This window comes from Rattus rattus, chromosome 1 (genome assembly GCF_011064425.1).
Source record: "Rattus rattus isolate New Zealand chromosome 1, Rrattus_CSIRO_v1, whole genome shotgun sequence".
Taxonomy (NCBI): domain Eukaryota; kingdom Metazoa; phylum Chordata; class Mammalia; order Rodentia; family Muridae; genus Rattus; species Rattus rattus.
This window is the reverse complement of record NC_046154.1, coordinates 26,064,787-26,085,459: the sequence shown is the minus strand read 5'-3', so window position 1 is coordinate 26,085,459 and position 20,673 is coordinate 26,064,787.

Below are 20,673 nucleotides of genomic sequence, written 5' to 3'. Positions count from 1 at the left end.
CCTGCTACTCACCTGCCCAACCTCCAGTTCTATCCACTACACCCTTTCCACAGTCTGCGCTCCGCACTGCAGACAGAGTGATGAATGGTGGATCTGACAACACAAAGCCCTTCCTCCCGTTCAGCCCTCACTCAGGAGGTAGGATAACCCTCGAGATCTTTGCCGGTGGCTTTCCTGGGGTTCCCACTGAAACTTCTCAGGCCCTGAAAAACTGGAACATCAGACATCCTGTCGGTGTTCAGGACATGGTTTAGCCAACAAATATGCAGGGGAGCATTTGATCAGTCACTTCAGCAGGCCTGGGTCCAAACTAAATCCCACCCACTGAGCTCTAAGCTGTCTTCTGTGGTGTGGTTTCCTTCCCAACATGAGTCACTCCCTGAGATGACCCTGGTCACTCACTAGTTTCAACTGTTTCCCCAACACTATAATGTGAATCCCGGAAATACAGTAAACTGCTGGTCTACCTCACATATTTGGGTTTTGGCCAACTCCTTAATCTCATGGGCCAATTTTTTAAAAGACTTACTATGTGCACATGTGTGTTTACATGGGTATATGTGCACCACAAGAGTCCATGAGCGCCAGAAGAGGGTGTCAGATCCCGTAAACCTGGAGTTACAGATGAGCCTCCATGTGGTTGCTGGGAACCGAACCCAGGTCCTCTGAAAGAACGGCAAGTGCTCTTAACCACTGAGCCACCTTTCCCACCCCCTGAGCAGCTCTGCTTCTCTGGGAAGCTATGCCTAATGGAATTTACTATGCACTCAATTCCCAAGACAGGGCAGCAAGCATGACAAATGTGAGAGATCCTTAGCAAACACACTAGTGATGACTGTTTGCAGGCATGCTGGGGACGGGGCCTTTGACTGAAATGAAGCAGGGGAAGGGGAACTGGGCTGGGAAGCCTTGAGGAAAACCTAGGGCTTTTGGTTCAGTTTCCTCCTCCTCCTCCTCCTCCTCCTCCTCCTCTTCTCCTCCTCCTCCTCCTCCTCCTCCACCTCCTCCACCTCCTTTTCCTCTTCCTCCTCTTCCTCCTCTTCCTCCTCCTCTTCCTCCTCTTCTTCCTCCTCCTCCTCTTCCTCCTCCTCCCCCTCCCCCTCCTTTTTCTTCTCTGGAGACAGGCTCTCCTTATGTAGTCTTGGCTGTCCTGGAACTTGCTCTGTAGACCAGGCTGACTTTGAACTCACATCTGTCTCTGCCTCCCAAATGCTGGGATTAAAGGCCTGCACCAGCACTGCCTGGCTCAGTTTCCTCCTTCTTAAAAAAATGGAGAGGGCTGGAGAAATGGCTCAGCGGTTAAGAGCTCCGACTGCTCTTCCAGAGGTCCTGAGTTCAATTCCCAGCAACCACATGGTGGCTCACAACCATCTGTAAAGAGGTCTGGTGTGTCTGAAGACAGCTACAGTGTACTCGTATACATTAAATAAATAAATAAATAAATAAATAAATAAATAAATAAATAAATAAATGGAGAGAAAGAATATGACCTCCACGGTCACAGAGAGAGCATAGGATGAGCCTATTTTTGTTTAAAATAAAGGGGTGGGGAGGAGGACCAAAGGTTTAGCTCAGTTGTTAGAGCGCTTACCACGTGCACAAAGCCCAGGGTTCAATTCCAAGCACCACAGAAGCTGAGTCTGGCGGCACACTCCAGGAATTCCAGAGCTTGGGAGGCAGAGGCAGGGACGGTCACAATTTCAAGGTCCTCCTGTCAGTTTCATGCACTGGCATAAACACAGAAAACCAAGTAAGCACGTGAAGGGTGTGCCTAGTGAGTCGGAAGGACCTGGGGATTTACGTTTTTTAAAATCCATTTATTGTAGAGGGGTAGGGATGTGTACAATATTCCCTAAACCTCCCAGCATGCCACAGTACACATGTGGAGGTCGAAGGACAACTCTCCTGGTGTGGACACTTCTGGTTTCTTTGGCAAGTCAGCTCTGCGAAATGAAGTTTTCCTGGAGCAAGCACAGGTGAAAGGATGCTTCGCTATAGCAAACACGTGAAAGGACGCCTGATGCTCAGAAGGAAAATAACTACTACTCCACAGGCAACGGGGGACAAGCACTGGTTTGCTGTGCTCTGCCTTGCTAATCTTCACTAACTACCCATGTGTATCGGTTCGCCTTACATTGTGTTACTGAGCTCCGCCTGTGTTGGCATCAGAGAGAAACTCAACAAAGAACTCCTCCTGAGGTCCCTGCAGCTTCCACAGCCTTGGGCTGGTGTCTGTAGAACCCTGTGGCTTCTTCAGGACTGGACTGCAGCTGCCGGTTTATACTTGGTGTTGGCTATGGGACTGAACTGCTGATATCCTGACAACAAAGATTGGACTCGCCCCCAAAGAACTATTTCTAAACGTGTCTACTTCCCCTGTGTCCTGGTAACTTTTCTCTTCCACTACCTCTGGTGGGTAGTGGGCTAGAGGAGAGGTTGAATATTTATGCAACCTCAGCTCCAATTAAAAAAAAAAATTTAAAAAAAAAATTCAAAGAGGCTGCAAATTTTTTTGCCTACACTCCCCCGAAGTTCTCTCCTTCTATCACGTGAGTCTCTGGGAATGAACTCAAGTTGACAGACTGTCCGGCATGCACTTTTGCCCTCTGGGTCAGGCTGGTGACCCCAGGAAGGAGGTTTCTCTGTTCTCCCGGAATTCAGGACCCAGAGTCAGCAAAAACTAAGGGAGGGGTGGGAGGAGCCCAGGCCTGGGCACGGAGCTGGGATCTTGTTAACTTGTCTGCCCTTGAAGGTAGGCTCGGGCAGCTCTGAGCCTTGCAATGGAGTTAGCTTTGTGGAGGGGAGGACTGGGCAGTCTGTGATCCGTTCTCACTGGAGAGACAGAGGGAACAGATGAGCAATCGTTGAACCTCCTTGGGAACCTCTCACGTCTTATTTATATTTTTTCTTTGCCTTTTCTCATTTATATCAAAATATATTTCTATTTGGGCATATGTGTGCTTGCATATATGTGCATGGGTGTGCACGTGTGTGCTTGAGGGTATGTGCTTGAGTGTGTGTGCTTCAAGTAAGTGCCTGTATATGCTTGGGTGTATGTGCATGTATGCGCTTGAGTATATGTACGTGTGTGTGTGTGTTTGTGCTTGAGTATGTGTGTATGTGCGTGCTCCAGTGTATATACATCTGTATATGCTGACCCACCTACAGAGGCAAGAAGAAGATGTGGGATTCCCCAGGGCCAGAGTTACAGGAGTTTTTGAGACACGTGGTGGTTGTGTGGAGGTTGGGCTCTAAATTCTGGTTCTCATGATTGTACAGAAGCACTCTTAACCCACGTCCATCTCTCTAGCATGCTTTCCTTCGCTCCTACAAGCTCTCTCTCCCTGTGCGCGTACCTGCATGCATGCGTGTGTATGTGTGTGTGTGTGCGCGCGCGCATGTGTGTCTTTAAAATAGGATCGCACACAGCCCTGGGTGGCCTCAAGCTTGCTAAATCAGAAAGGATGATCTCGAACTGCCTGCCTTCACCTCCCAAATGCTGGGATTATAAACTCTCCTAATTTGTGTGATGCTGGAGATGGAACCCAGGACTCCACGTTTGCTACATAGGTCTCGGCCAGCCGATCTGCATCCCCAGATCTTATTTGTGTTTTATTTTTAATCTACAGCCATCCGAGTGTGAGAGAGAACTCTGAGTTACTTCCCCTTCTTCTCTTGTTCCACCCCCTCCTGCCTCCCAAGTTCCCCCCCTTCCTGTGGAGAGTCCTACTGAGCAGCAGCGGTAACAGCAGAGTGTGTTAAAAAGGCCCAGTGACCCTGGAAGCCCCAGGACCAACCCTAAGAGAAAGAAGTGTAGAGAGCTGCCACTAAGCTGCCGGCAGGCTCCTTCCGGACAGAGCGACTGTGTGTTACTTGTTTGTTTTTTATAATTTAATGCAACTATCTAAGTCTTTTAAAATAAGTAGGGGGAAAATCCAACTTGGTTCTTTTCATCTTTTAAAGATATAAATGCATAAAGCTTCACAGGGCAGCATCTTGGAGCAAGTCTGAGATGCTGGTCCCTCCTCACCAAGAGCAGATGGCAGAAGGGCTGAGCAGAGGCTGGGCTCCCGTCATTCCTGCATTTGGAAGCGTGACTCACTTCGGTCTTCAGACTTCTCTGAAAAAGAAAAGCAGGCTCCCAAGGAGGCTCAACGATTGCTCATCTGTTCCCTCTGTCTCTCCAGTGAGAACGGATCACAGACTGCCCAGTCCTCCCCTCCACAAAGCTAACTCCATTGCAAGGCTCAGAGCCTGCCCTCAAGGGCAGACAAGTTAACAAGATCCCAGCTCCGTGCCCAGGCCTGGGCTCCTCCTACCCCTCCAGTGATATTTGCTGACCTTGGGTCCTGAGTTCAGGGAGGACAGAGAAGCCTCCCTCCTGGGGACACCAGTCTGACTTAGTCCCCGCCACAGTTAGGTTCTTGAGACGCCCTCTCACTGTGTGCACAGACGCCTCTTCAGTCCTGAGATCTAGAATTTCTGGTGTCCACTCCCCAGTGATCTTTTTTGCATTTGCTTTGCATAATCAGAGCCCGGGTGGGTGTGTGGTTTGGGAAAGGCAGGCTCCCTGCATAAGTAGCTACTCACTGTAGGGGATGCTGGCAAAGGGCTCCTCCACTTCCCCTCCCCCATCCTTTCCCCTCCCCCTATTCCTTCTCCTCCTCTTCTTCCTCCTCCTCTTCTTTTTTCTCTTATTTTCTTCTATTTTTTCTTTTTTCTTTTTTTTGGTTTTTTGAGACAGGGTTTCTTTGTGTAGTCCTAGCCGTCCTGGAACTCTGTAGATCAGGCTGGCCTCTGCTTCCCAAGTGCTGTGTGTGTGTCTACAAGGCTGTGCCACCATACCTGTTGTTGTTGTTGTTGTTGTTGTTGTTGTTGTTGTTGTTGTTGTTCTTCTTCTTCTTCTTCTTCTTCTTCTTCTTCTTCTTCTTCTTCCTCTTCTTCTTCCTCTTCTTCTAATTTATATTTTTATTTGACGCACCTTGGTGTTTTCCCTGCACGAGGATGTCAGATCTGGAGTTACAGACAGTTGTGAGCTGCCATGTAGGTGCTGGGAATTGAACCAGGGTCCTCTGGAAGAGCAGCCAGTTAACCCTCTGAGCCATCTGAGCATCCCGTGGTGCGTCTATCTAAAGGTCGACTATATGTAAGATCCACCACTTTGGCAGCTTTTTAAAGTCGTGCTCTTCCTGTCTGCATTAGCCGGTTGTCTGTTGCCAACAATGCAGGAGCAGACGGGTGAGCTTCGAGAAGAGGTTTATTTTGCCTCACAGTTCTGAATGTGTGAGATTGAGAAGCCGCGTCTGGTGCTGGCCCTTGCGTTCGCCGGCTTCGTTCGTTGTCATCGTTTTTATCTTTACATCTGTGCCTGAGCTTGCACACGTGCCAGGGTGTGCACATGGAAGTCAGGAGACAACCTTAGGTGTCAGTCCTCACTAATGACCTTCTTTGGGACACATCGTATGACCCTGTGCCTGACCCCGAAGGCTTGATTTTTCCCCACTGCCGGATGCCAGGCTACCTGGTCCCCAAGCTGCCTCTCATCTTCCCATAGGAATCCTGGGACTCTGGACGCCATGTCTCCTGTGCTGCTTCCAGCTCTGCTAGGGTTTTAGGGAATCAAACTCCATCTTGCCAGCCTACCTGCAGCCTCTGTGTGCAGCGCAAGGCATTATGGAAAAGACAACGTACGTGTGTGTGTGTGTGTGTGTGTGTGTGTGTGTGTGTGTGTATGCATGTGCGTGTGTGAGTATGTGTGTGTTCTCGTCCCTCTACCAGGCTCATCAGGATTAATCGCAGGCCCCGCCCCCACAGCCACGTGTAAGCCCTCTCATCTCCCAAGGCCACAGCTCTAAAGCCCACATTCATATTTGATTTCTACTCCCACACAATGGGGATTAATTTTCAACTCATGAATCCTTGAGGGACACACTCAAACCATATCCAGACCGCAGCTCCTTCCCCGCTACAGTGTGGAACAAACAGGAACTCTGAGGTCTAAGCAGATATAAACGCCAGCCAGGGCTGGGGCTAGAGGCATTGCTGAGGCCAGAGGCAGGCAGTGCTCAGTGCCCCCCAGAGGTGCTAAGGCAAGTACTTTCCGAGTTACTAATTTATCAATTCAGCCTCCAAACAAGAACCAGTTCTCAGGTGTGGTTCGCTGGTCAGGCAGCCTGGGAGTGGGCGGGGTTAGGCGGAGGCTGCATTCACAGCCCGCTGAGGTGGAATTCTCCCAGAGAGATGCGAGGGCCCAAGGGGACAAACTAACGCCTGTGCTTTTTCCAGAGTAGCAGGCTCCGGGTAAGCACTGGTACCTTAGAGGTCAAGCACAGAGTCACAAGACCATCTTTAGGGACAGCAGAGCCACGGGGAGCACCCCAGGCTCCTGTTAAGCTCGGCGCAGCCTCCTTCACAGACAGAGCAATCCCTCCATCAGAGAGCCCTGTGAAAGGCTCCAGAGGAGATGCCCCGGCTAAGGCTGCACTCTGCCGGTCTCTTCCAACTGAGGAATTAAAAAACTGCCACAAGGTGTACGGGGCAATGTAAATCAACGACAAAGGGGCTGAGCCAGGGTCACCATGAAATCCCCTGGATCAGGAGGGAACTGAGCATTACTGGCTGTAGGTCCTTGTTAACCCTTCTCCTGCCTGGAGCCTCCTCTTTCACATTCTGGAGGCAGAGGCAGGCAGATCTCTGAGCTTGCGGCTAGCCTGGTCTACAGAGTGAGTTCCAGGACAGTCAGGGCTACACAGAGAAACCCTGATTTGATAGATAGATAGATAGATAGATAGATAGATAGATAGATAGATAGATAGATAGATAGATGATGTTATGTGTATGGCTGCTATGTATGTATATGTATGCATGTGTGTATGTATGTATGTATGTATGCATGCATGCACCATGCATGCCTAGTGCTCCTGAAGGCCAGAAGGACGCGTTGGAATCCCTGGAATTGGAGTTACAGACGGCTTCGAGGTGCCATGTGGTGCTGGGCATTGCACCTGTGCCCTTTGGAAGAGCAGCCAGTGCTCCTAACTACACAGCCATCTCTCCAGTTTTCCTCCTTCACAATAATGTCTTTACAGAGCTAAGCAGCAGTGTCAGGCTGAAGGGCAGGCTTGGGAAGATGGCTCCCCATGTAGAATTCAGCTCTGAGGAAGGGTATCCACACCATTGGCAGGGAGCCAAGAAGGAGAAGGGGGACAAGCCATGGGGGACAGGGTGAGCTTCTCTTTGACACCTTGGTCTCATATGCCTGGGACTGTTTTATGACACCCACTCAGTCGCTAGCACTTGCAAATGGATTGCAGCCAGAGGACAGTCCTCCGGGGATGACCAGGGACCACTCCATAGCAGTTTCCTCCAGGGATGGCCCAGACACCAAAGCCCTCTCTTGAAAGTTGTTATTCCTGAGTCTCTTGGGAGCAACCTACACTTACAGAATCATCAGTTCCCAAGAATGACTCGGTGGCAGTGACACACAATTGTGATCCATCACTCCGGAGGCTGAGGCGAAAGGATGTCAAGATCGAGGCTAGCCTGGGCTATTGAGCTCCTGGCCAACCTCAGCTACAGAATGAGATCCAAAAGAAAAAAAGTAAATTTGGGGCTGGAGAAATGGCTCAGAGATTAAAAACATGTAATGTGGCCAGATGATGGTGGCACACGCCTTAATCCCAGCACTAAGCGGGCAGAGGCAGGTGGATCTCTGAGTTTGCAGCCAGCCTGGTCTACAGAGTGAATTCCAGGACAGCCAGGGCTACACAGAGAAACCCTGTCCAAAAAAAAAAAAAAAAAGGAGGAAGGAAGATGTTCTATCTATCGATGGTTCAGTTATAAAGGACTGGAGAGATGGCTCAGCGGTTAAGAGCACTGACTGCTCTTCCAGAGGTCCTGAGTTCAATTCCCAGCAACCACATGGTGGTTCACAACCATCTGTAATGGGAAAACGATGCCCTCTTCTGGTATCTGAAGACAGCGACTGTACTCATATATATGAAATAAAGAAATAAATCTTTTTTTAAAAAGTGGCTGTGTTTAGGACACTGCTGTGGCCTCTCATCTGAGCCTCTTAAGGCATGGTGCCAGGAGATGGTAGGTAGGTAGCTAGGTAGATAGATAGATAGATAGATAGATAGATAGATAGATAGATAGATAGATAGATAGACAGACAGACAGAAAGACAGACAGACAGACAGACAGACAGACAGATCTGATGGATATTCTTCTAGAGGTCCTGGATTCAATTCCCAGCACCTACATGACAGCTCACAATAGTCTATAACTGGAGTCCCATGAAATCTGATGTCCTCTTCTGGTTCATAGTTGTACAGGCAGACAAAACACTCATAGGAATAAACAAATCTTTAAAAAAAAATAAAAGTCATGATTATGCTCAAATCTAACTGTAAAAAGGTAATTTGGGAGTGGGAGCAGGGCACAGTAATAAAGCACTAGCTTTAGCGTACACGAGGCCCTAGGCTTCATCCACAATATCAGAGAAAATAAAATCAAGGCTGGAGATTTGGCTTAAAGGTAAGAAGAGCACTGGCTGCTCTTTCAGAGAACCCAGGCTCAGTTCCCAGCACCTATGTAGTGGCTCACGACCATCTGTAACTCCAGTTCTGGGGATGGGAGACCCTCTTCTGGCTTTCTGCAGGCTCCTGCATGCACAGCACACATACATATAAAATATAATAATAAAAAACAAAGCTTAGGGGGCTGGGGATTTAGCTCAGTGGTACAGCGCCACCTAGGAAGCGCAAGGCCCTGGGTTCAGTCCCCAGCTCAAAAAAAAAAAAAAAAAAAAAAACAAACAAAGCTTAGGACTGGAGAGATGGCTCAGTGGTTAAGAGCACTGACCGCTCTTCCAGAGGTCCTGAGTTCAATTCCCAGCAACCACATGGTGGCTCACAACCACCTGTAATGGGATCTGATGCCCTCTTCTGGTGTGTCTGAAGACAGCTACAGTGTACTTATATAAATAAATAAATAAATAAATCTTAAAAAAAAAAACAAAAAAAAAACCAACAAATCTTAGCCAAGAGTGATGGCATATGCCCTTAATCCCAGACATAGGGAGAAAGAGGCAGGTGGATCTCTGTGAGTTTGAGGCCAGCCTGGTCTACAAAGCAAATCCTGGACAGCCAAGGCTACACAGAGAAACCATGCCTTGGAGGTGGGGTGTTGGATCATAAATAAATAAACAAATAAACAAATCAATCAAACCAGTAAGCTGCAGAAACACCCCCTCTGGTACAGGGGCTTAGAGGAGCCTGCTTTTTGGACATCGCTCAAGTTTTCTCTTTGATTTTGTGATCTAGGTAACAGCCTCTCTCCTCAGGCTCAGCTAGTGATTCATTTATGTCGTAGCCATCACACTGGGGGCCCTGATGGCTGCCTCACCTCCCTCCTCCACGCTACCCTGTGAGGTCCTGTGCACAGGGTGAACCCCGTAGCCCAGCAGAAGAGCGGTGCATCATTCCACTCGACATCTCCTCCGTTGGCGCCCCCTCCCGTCATCCACCCACCTCCCACAGAAAAGAACCAGCCAAACCACTCGCAATCCCATTAGCTGAAGGGGATGAAGGGCAGGAGAGCCAGCAGTAAGACCCCTAAATAGAACACTCATGCTACACTTCCAATCACCTCGCTCACCACGACCTGGGCCATTATGTAATCCCAGTGTCGTTTTTTTTTTTTTTTTTTTTTTTTGCATTGTAAACAGACAGCAAATACCCAAAGCCATTTACTGACGACTCCTGACTCCATTCCAGGGCATTTAAACATGCACGCACACCGTTAGCGCTGCTACCTCCGTCTCTCCGCTGCAGTTTCTTCCCCCACTGAGGGTCTATCCGGTCACTCCTGCTTTTGAGCTAGAAGAAATCTTCCCTTTCTAGAAACTTCTCTAGCATTCCCCCCCCAACATAATTTCCAAACAGAAAATTACAAACCTTGAACAAACTCCCCCCTCCCTCCAAATGACGGGGCTTGAACTCACGGCCTGAAGCACATGTTAGGTTCAGTTGCCCATGCTTTGCATGTGTTCAGGTGTTGTCTCTCACATCAAGACCCCAGAGAGGTTCCTCCGCCCCACCCCCCACTCATTGTCTGGCTGGACTCAATCTTTTCTCCTCTGTCACCATGGACTGCTTCTGTCTGGTCTAGAGTACCATAAAGATGAGCTATGTATAGCGCAGTGCTCAGGACCCGGGCAGGAAGATGGCCCGATTTGGCGGCCATTTTTGGACCATTGGGGCTCACTAGCTCCAAGTGAGATAGTCTGTCTCAAAGAAATAAGGCGAGAGAAGACGGACTGCGATGGAGCAGGACACACAGTGCCCTACTCCGGTCCATGAGCACACACAGGTGTGCACATCACTCAAGCACTCGGCGTGTGCGTACACACACACACACACACACACACACACACACACACACACACATTCTCAGCAGCAGGGCCTTTTCTCCTTTCTCTGCCAACAAATTCAGGCCGAACCTAGCTTCTTGCCAATTCCCCCAGTTTCTCATGAGTATATTCCCTTGACCTACAATATCCCCCCAACCAGAAAAGGCCTCCCAAATTCTAGGTTCCTTAAGTATGTGCCGAGCCCACTTCTAGGTCCAATTATAAGGTCACCGCTGTGAACCTTCCCCAACTGCCTTTCTCCAGCTCCCAGGGGCAGGCCAGCACCTGTTTTCTTATAGAGTTGATCTCCCTTTGGGGTTACGGCCTTCCTGGCCCAGCACTCAGGAGGCAGAGACAGGCACCCTGAGTTCAAGGTCAGCCTGGTCTACAGAGAGAGAGAGTTCTTGGACAGACAGAGCTACAAAGAGAAACCCTGTCTCAAAACACAAACGACGAACAAACAGTGCCTGAACAGGGCACAGAGGATTCGTATGATTCGGCGGATAAAACACACTTGCCAGGAGCTTTGACTACCTGAATTACATGCCTGGATCTCATGGTGGAAGAGAGAGCCCCGCCCCTCCCCCCGCAATACACACACACACACACACACACACACAGAGAAAATTTCATGCCTGCACTCACGGGCACAATACACAACAATGACGTCAATAAATGAAAATTTGCTTAAGCGACGCCATCTTCACTGGTCAAGCTACTACACCTCAGACTGCAAAGCCTAGGCTGAGAGGCCGGCTCAGAAGTGCTACTTTAGTGCCACCTACTGGCACAGTGGAGTATGACAGTTCTCAGTTTCTGAGTTCAAGAAACTCAAAATCGTGTGTGTGGTGTGTGTGTGTGTGTGTGTGTGTGTGTGTGTGTGTGTGTGTGTGTGTGTATGTGTGTGTTTGTGTAATAAATTGGGTCGCTCATGTGCCACAACACACATATGGAAGTCAGAGAACAACCTTCGTAGAGTAAATTCTCTCCTTCCACCTTTATGTCTTTATGTGGTTCTGGGAATTAAACTCTGGTCATCAGGCTTGCAATGTCAGGCCACAAGGACCCTTAGCCAAACTGCTGGCCCACTTTGATTTTTAAGACAATCTCTCACTGGAGCCTATGGCTTGCCAATTTGGCAAGGCTGGCCAGCAAGATCGAGAGGGCCAGTCAGCTGTGTCTGCCTCTCCAACACTAGATTAAAGCACATTTGATCACGTCTGGTCTTTTACACTGAAATTCGAACTCAGAGCCCCAGGCTTGCACAATACGATGGATAATGTCCAATTAACTTGTTGAGATCTACCACCATTTTGATTAGGGACCTCTAGGATGTCTATGCAGGACTACTCTGATCACGGTAATCAAAAACCCACCTATTGTGGAGGCACCATTCCTCGAGCTGGGCTCCAGGACTATAAAAAAAGAGAGAGGGGCCAACCAGAAGCAGTCATTATCTCTGCTTCCTGCACTGCCAGCTGCCTCAAGTCCCTGTGGCCCGGACTTCCCACCATGGTGGATTGTATTCTGAAACTGTGCACCACAATAACATTCCCCTCAAAGTGCTCCTGCCGGGTGTTTCAGTGCAGCAGTGAGGAAGGTAAGACATTTACTAATTGAGCTATCCTGGCCCCACCCTAATCCTTTTTCCTGTCTTTTGAGACACTCTCACAATGCCCAGGTTGGCCTCGAAAGAGCTATGTAGCTAAGGATAACTTTGAACTCCGACCCTCAGGCTTTCATTTCCCAAATACCGAGAGGAGAGTGGGAATGAGGGTGAATGACTTAAAACTTTGTGGCCACTATTTAAGGCTGTGGCTTTTTCTGAGAGCATGGAGACAATGTGAATGAAAGACATCCTCTGGGCTGGAGAAAGAGGTCCTGAGTTCAACTCCCAGCAACCACATGGTGGCTCACAACCATCTGTAAGGGGATCTGATGCCCTCTTCTGGTGTGTCTGACGACAGCGACAGTGTACTTATATTCATTAAGTAAATTTAAAAAAAAGAAAAAAAGACATCCTCTGATGTCCACACTCAAAGGACCCTTCTGCTGCTGTGTGGAGGGACTACAGCAGGCAAAGAGAGAAGTGAACACTACCCGAGAGGCTACTGCAGTCCCCAGGGTAAGGGAATACAAAAACTATGGCCAGCTATAGCCAGCCAAAATGTGCTAAGTCACATAGTCCAGGATAGGAGAAAGCCCGTCAGCCACCAGATGTGTCCTAAGGAAGCTGTCCTGCTCAGGGTTGCTATTGCTGACCTGACATGATGTGACCAAAGCAACTTGGGGAGTGTGGCGGTGTCTGAATAAAAATTACCTTCCTAGGCCCATAGGGAGTGGCACTATTAGGAGGTGTGGCCTTGTAGAAGTAAGTGTGGCCTTACTGGAGGAAGGGGTGGTGGAAGGCTTTGAGGTTTCAGATGCTCAAACCAGACTCAGAATCAATCTCTCTCTCTCTCTCTCTCTCTCTCTCTCTCTCTCTCTCTCTCTCTCTCTCCCCCAGCTGCAGGATGCAGATATAGAACTCTCAGCCACTTCTCCAGCACCAGGTCTGCCTTCCTGTCCTGAGTGTACGCATTAAACCTCTCCAGCTATAAGGCGGCCCCCATTAAATGTTTGCCTTAAGAAGGGTTGCCACAGTTCTGGTGTCTCTTCACAGCAATAAAACCCTAAGACAGAGAAACTTACACTTCCACATCACAATTCACCATTGATGGAAGTCAGGGCAGGAACTGATGGATAGAACCCAGGACCACCAGCCCAGGGATGGCATCGCCCATGATAAGCTGGGCCCTCCCCCATCAATCACCAGTTAAGAAAAATGCCTCACAGGCTTGCCTACAGCCTGACCTTAGGGGAGCATTTTCCCAATCGAGGTTCTCAGATGGCTCTGGCTTGTGTCGAGCTGACATTAAACCAGCAGTGTAGACGTGGAAGGACAAATTGGTTATTAATGAGGTGGAACAGACGAGGGAAAAGTTTGGGTTTGGGCCACAGACATGGATAATGGCATAGCCAACAGTGGGTCACTGCATCGTTCAGAAGAGATTTGGTCTGTTGAAATGTATTGACCTGTGATAGTTTGTATATGCTTGGCCCGGAAAGTGACCCTATTAAGAGGTGCGGCCTTGGGGCTGGGGATTTAGCTCAGCGGTAGAGCGCTTGCCTAGCAAGCGCAAGGCCCTGGGTTCGGTCCCCAGCTCCGAAAAAAAAAAAAAAAAAGAGATGTGGCCTTGTTGGAGTAGGTGATGTCACTGTGGGCATGGGCTTTAAGACCCTTGTCCTAGCTGCCTGGAAGCCAGTCTTCTCCTAGCAGCCTTCAGATGAAGATGTAGAACTCTCAGCTCCTCCTGCACCCTGCCTGCCTGGACTCTGCCATGCTTCTGCCTTGATGCTAATGGACTGAACCTCTGAGCCTGTAAGCCAGCCCCAATTACATGTTGTCCTTATAAGATGTGCCTTGATCAGGTTGTCTGTTCCTAGCAGGAAAACCCTAAGACATGACCCAAGACTAGATGAAATTGCTTTGTGCTGTGGTTTACCATTGTGTGTGCTACACACATTGTGTCACAGTGTGCGTGTGGAGGTCAGAGGGTAACTTTCAGGAGTCAGGTCTTTTCTTCTACCATGTAGGCTCTAACACTTAGTTCATGAAATTTGGTAGCCAGCACCCTTATCTACTGAACCATCTTACCATTGCCCTGGTTTGGGGGACTTTTTTTTTTTTGAGACAAGTCTTCATTATGTAGCCCAGGTTGGCTTTAGTCAAATCCATGATCCCCCTGCTCACATCTCCCAAGTACTAAGCCTACAGTGGCCCTCCATGTCAGGATGCTTTGCCAGGGTTCAAGGACACAAAGATCAGCATACCAGCACCATCATCTGCCCTGCCAGGCCAAGCCAATCGACTGGGAATCAGCACTGGGAGGAGCTGGAGAACTGACTGAGTGGGTTAGCGAGAACCGGAGAGGAGACACTGAATAAGAGCAAAGAACGAGGAGGGTACATAAGTAAACGAGATTCTGCAGCACACCACCTGAGACAAGGTCTCCCAGGCTGGCAAGATGGGTGAGTAAAGGTGCTTGCCAGCAAGCCTGCCCACCCGAGTTGGATACATGAAGGAATAGAAACAACTTTTGCGGGGTTGGGGATTTAGCTCAGTAGTAGAGCGCTTGCCTAGGAAGCGCAAGGCCCTGGGTTCGGTCCCCAGCTCCGAAAAAAAAAAAGAAACAACTTTTGCAGGTTGTCCTCTGCACGCACACATCCTAAGTCAATAAATGTAATTTTATTTATTTATTTTTAATTTCTCCATCTATTTATTTTGGCTTCTCAAGACAGGGTTTCTACAGGTACTTCTGGTTTTCTGAAACTCACTGGGTAGACCACTCTGATATCTACCTGCTTCTGAGTGCTGAGATTAAAGGCATGTGGCACCAACACTCTGCTGTCAAATCTAGTTTTGGACCGTTTGTATGCGTACGTACCATATGCATGTAGTATCCGCAGAAGCCAGAAGAGGGCGCTGCCGAATCCCTTGGAACTGGAGTTAAGAGTGGTTACGAGGACTGGAATCCAGGTCCTCTGGAAGAGCAGTCAGTGCTCTTAGACAGCAAGCCATCTCTCTAGCCCACGTAAAAGCAAGTTTTAAAGGATAATCCCAAGGAATCTTCCTGTTCTCATCCCCCAAAGCAGGGATCCAGCTTTTTACAGGTGTTGAGGACTCTTAATTCAGGTCCTCACACCAGCACCTCAAATAATTCACTAAAGCCATCGTTCCAGGCCCTAAAATTAATTTAAAGCTCTATAAAAAAAATGTCACGGTTCCAGGGACTAAGCCACTACCCAAAGACTATACATGGACTGACCCTGGGCTCCAACTTTATAGGTAGCAATGAATAGCCTAGTAAGGGCACCAGTGGAAGGGGAAGCCCTTGGTCCTGCCAAGACTGAATCCCCAGTGAATGTGATTGTTGGGGGGGGGGCGGTAATGGGGGGAGGATGGGGAGGAACACCCATATAGAAGGGAGGGAGGGTTTTGGGGATGTTGGCGGGGAAACCGGAAGGGAATAACAATCGAAATGTAAATAATCACGCAAGTTAATAAAGACGGGGGGGGGGGATGTCACAGGCTAGGGAGATGGCTCAGCGGTTAAGAGCACTGACTGCTCTTCCAGAGGTCCTGAGTTCAATTCCCAGCAACCACATGGTGGCACACAACCATCTATAACAGATTCTGGTGTATCTGAAGGCAGCTACAATGTACTCATATATATAAATAAATAAATAAAAAAAAAAAAAAAAAAAAGAATGTCACTGCCTTCGGCAGCCATTTTCCTTTACAATGAGATTTACACTGAGGCTCACCCAGGATTACACAATGGGGTGAGGATGGAACAGAACACCCGGAAAGGTGAGGCTGTGAAAAGTAAAAAGCAAAAGAGAAGCCACACTGGGAAGTCCAACTGTGACAATGTTGTAGGTAGGACGCCATCCGACTTGCCAGCGCAGCGCATGCACAGTACTGGGCATTCAATCTTGGTCTGCTGAAAAGTTAGGCAAGCGTTGTACCGCTGAGGACTTTGAACATTTTGAGACTTGAGAAGCGGGTGCATCCATGCGATGCCCATGTTGACCTTTGCCTCCATTTTCCAATCAGCCGGGTTCCAGACCTGTACCACTTCCTGCTCATTCAGAATTCTCTCCCCAAACTCAGTACCGTCGTCTCTTACTTCTTTCCCCGTGCCCAGCAGGAGCAACACGGGTGCACAGGGTACAGGCTGAAGGACTCAGTACAGGAAGAAATCAAACAGTTGACAGCTGCGCCAGACAGAGAAGCAAAACTGGGAGTCTTCTGAGGGTGCTGCTCGCTTACAGGACAACTGGGCCAGCAGGTGGGGCTTTCCAACTTTCAGCATTGAGACTTCTCATTCTTAGGGGTGCAAGAGTTAAAGGGTGTGCCAAGATTGACGACCTGAGGTCAATCTCGGGACTCACATGGTGAGGGAAAGATCCAACTCCACAAACCTACATATACAAGAAACAAATGAACAAAGGGACAAAAGGCATCTTTGCCTTCCAAACAAGGTGTCAGTTGGCTAGTAAGGCTGCGCAAGCGCAGAAACAGCACCGAAGCAGAACGTGTTGAGCACGCCCCAGAACCGTCCTGGCTAGAGGTTAAGTGGACTGGAACAGCGGCTGAGAGCAGTCTGCGGAGCACGAGAGAACTGGACCAGCAGTGAAGCGGCCATCATTATACAGCAGGAGTTCCAGAGTTGATCCAGAAGCAGCCTCCAGATACAGGCACAGGCCGGCGGAAGCATCACCCCCTTAAGCCTTTGCAGGAAAGCGCTTTTGCACCTGCAAAGCCTCCAGCAGCTACTCCTAAAGCCTCAGGATTAAGGAGTTTCACAGCCTGTGGTCATTCAGCTCCCAACGCAGGGAAAACACCTTGGAATGGACTCCTCAGATCTGGAGACCTATGTTACCTACACTCTCATCTTCAGGGCACTTCTGAAGAACCAAAGTGTATTCCCCTGCTCTTTAAGCACCAAGGAACCGAACACTCTAGTCCACTGCCATTTTCCATGGGAGGAATGGGAACAACTTGTAACCTGCTAAAGGTAAAAAAATTGAGGATGGAAACCAATTCATGTCTCTTAAACCCCGTTTTGTTTTAGAATAAGGACAAATAAAAGTACCCTTCAATTCAAAGACCCCTTTACCCAGTTAGGAAGGGGAGAAGTGAGATGTCGAAGTTTCTGTTAGGCTAAGTTAACTCTCCACCTAGATCAATCACCTTGTTTGAGAGAGAGAGGGGATATCGGGGAGAGGGAGAGAAAGAGAGAGAGATGGGCTGGGCAAGGCCCATCTGGTCTACAGAGTTCTAAAACAGCCAGGGCTAAACAAAGAAAACCTGTCTCAAAACAAACAAAAAAACCAACAAAAAAAAAAGTGTAAACTAGCCGGCAGGGGTGGTGGTACATGTCACCTTTAATCCCAGCACTTGGGAGGCAGAGGCAGGTGGATCTCTGTGATTTCAAGACCAGCCTGGTCTACAGAACTAATTTCAGGACTGCCAGGAGCTACAAAGAAACCCAGTGGGGGGGTGTGGGGGGGAGTGTACTCCATTACACGGTCATGGCACACATGACATGGCTCAGTGGGAGAGGGCTATAGTAGCATAAAGCTCTGAGTTCAATCCCCAACACTGAGGTAAAAACAAAAACTCCAGAGTCACCTTATGTTTCTATAGGTTAGAGCTGGGACAATCCAACCAAGAATATAAACAACAGAAATAATAACCCATAATGATGGGGGAGGATGGGGAGGGGAACACCCATATAGAAGGGGAGGGGGAGGGGTTAGGGGATGTTGGCCCAGAAACCAGGAAAGGGAATAACAATCGAAATGTAAATAAGAAATACCCAAGTTAATAAAGATGGAGAAAAAAATAACCCATAATGATATTCCTGAATAAAAGGGGAGATATGCCACATCTTTCAAATTAGAATGAAGGAACAGAAGTAGTGAATTTAACATTTGGCCAAACCCACAGTAGTATTTGTTGCAGTCAGTAATCCATACATGCAGAAATTAGGGTCAGAGAACACAGCCTCATTACATCCCTCCCTGTAGTGACTACAAAGGGAAAACTGAACAGTGCAGAGGTCTGGCAGACACCACTCTACCCTAGTGGGCTTGGGATTGGTAATCTTATCATCATCTAATGGATACGATACAATGAAAGAATGGATTGTGTGTCTGTCAAAGAATAACCTCCAATTAGAGGTGAATAGACACAACCTAAAGGACATTCTGTGACTGGCTAGCATGGCACTCTTAGGTGTCAATCTGAGAAATATTGCCTAAAGCCAGGTGTGGCGGCACTGATCTGTGTAACCTCAGCTTCTGGGGAAGCCATGACAGGGTTACAGACTCAATGTCAGGCTGCAAGATTCAGCCAAACCACCTCAAATTAATAAAGGTCAGAGACAAAACTCTGTGGAACTAGGTGTTCTACAATGTAGAGACAAGGGGATGCCCCTTGAGATTCTAGACGGTATGCCGAACCAGAAAAAAGACAACAGGCACAATTGGAGTCTGCGGATTATCTGACAGTGCTTTATGGATATGTACTGGTTTGGGTAACTTTATTATGGTTATGCAGAATGTTAACACTTAAAGGGAAGCTGAGTGAATAGAAGTTCTATTATTTTTGAAAAAATAAGTTTTTAAAATAGGACATGCTGAGAGTAGACAGCAATCAGATATAACTAAAAATAAAGTGAGTAGATTTGAGAGATTCATGCACTGTTAATATTCAAAATTTGAAATTCTCTGAACTCTTGACACCGATTTAAGACTGTTTCCCCTCATTTCAACAAAGGGAAGGAAAGCAAGCATTGCTCTCCCATGTTACGACAATCGCAAATGACAAAACGAGCCAAGCTGTTGGCCTACTCAGAGCAGGAGAGAGGGATTAGCTGCTGCCTGAGGTCAGCCTGAACTAGCTTTGAGACCACTCTTCAGTCAGGAAGCAGCATCACCTACTCCTAGGGTCTCACATGGCCCAGGCTGGCCCTGAACTCACTTTGGGACCAAGACCAACTCCCTGCCCTCACTGCCCTCGCCGCCACCAGTACCCCCAGTACTCCCAGTACAGGGATTAAGGTGTTGCTCCTGTGTTGTTTTATGTGCTATTAGGAATCAACCGCAGGATTTTGTGCACGCTAGGCTAGTACTGCGCCAACTGGGCTACATCTCCATCTTGAGTCTAACTTCTTCAAAAAAAAGGCCAATGTGTGTGTGGGGGGGGGTGTAATTTTTTTTTTTTTAACAAACCAAATCCAAGATTATTAATGCCTCCAACATTCAGCAATACTGAACCCCTCAATATCCAGGAAGATCCTTTTGGTCTGTTCTCAAAGCCAGGAAACAATTTCTATGTGATATGAAGAGGTTGGGAAGAAACAGCTTAAATCACTATGGTGCTAATGTTTCAAATTGCCAAAAATTTTTTTTGAATAATCTCATGTCCAACCTAAATAAAGTACAAAAACAAACAAACAAACAAAAATACAGGTAAACCTGCTTTTCTCTGGATATGTTTCCACTTAAAGGCAAATTACTAAACAAAGTGACCTTATGAGAATCCTGTTAAACCTGGAGAGATGGCTCAGTGGTTGAATGCATTGGCTGTTCTTCCAGAGGACCAGGGTTCAATTCCCAGCATCCACATGGCAGCTCATAATTGCCTATAACTCAAGTTCCAGTGGATCTGACACTCTTGCACAAAAATACATGCAGGTCAAACACCAATGCACATAAAGGACTTTTTAAAAATTAAATGTGACAAATTTGTATATTCAAACAAGCAAAAACACTGAGAATTCCAATATGGGGGAAGATATATTTTATAATAAAAATTCTGGCAGAGGTGGCTGGAGAGATGGCCCAGTGGTTAGGAGTGCTTAACTGTTCTTCCAGAGGTCCTGAGTTCAATTCCCAGTGACCTCATGGGGGCTCACAACCATCTGTAATGGGACCTGATGCCCTCTTCTGGTGTGTCTGAAGACAGAGAGTGCTCATATGCATAAATAAATCTTAGAACAAAGTTTGGCAGAAAAAATATGCAACAGACTTTCCTGTGCCTTTCCTATACAGTGCTAAATACAATGCTAGAGACCTACAATGATTTCTCTCACTAGCGCCTGGGGAGCATCCCTGAGCTAGCTCCCTTACCTAGCAGCCTGGATGTGTGGAACAAGGCCCTGCATTCCAGTGTAACACTGTCCACAGTACTAAACTTTATTTCCAGAATCTCTTAGTATAGAGTTTTTGCACATTTAACTCTCTAGAATGAGGACATCTTAAGAGCAAAGACTCTCTAAAGCAGAAAAGGCTTTTAAACCTTAGAGGGAAAGATAAATTCCTCTGTGATCAAAGCTTGCAAAGAGCAAACCACTAGAATTCGCTTTTGGGTCCTACACCTCTGGGGCATACTGTCTAAATTAGCCGTATATTGGGTCAGACACTTACATACTAGGACACCTCTTTTTACAGGGGTGAGGTTCCTATGGAATCAGCACAGTACCTGGCACCATAAAACACAAATATTGTTGGTTTGGCAGTGCTGTGTTTCTCTATGAAGAAGCAGAAACAAAGCACTATGAATATTGCCATACCCTAGTTTACAGAAGTCAGGGATTCTCGTCCTTAGGTACAAAGCAAGCCCAAACTATGTCCTTCCAATACAA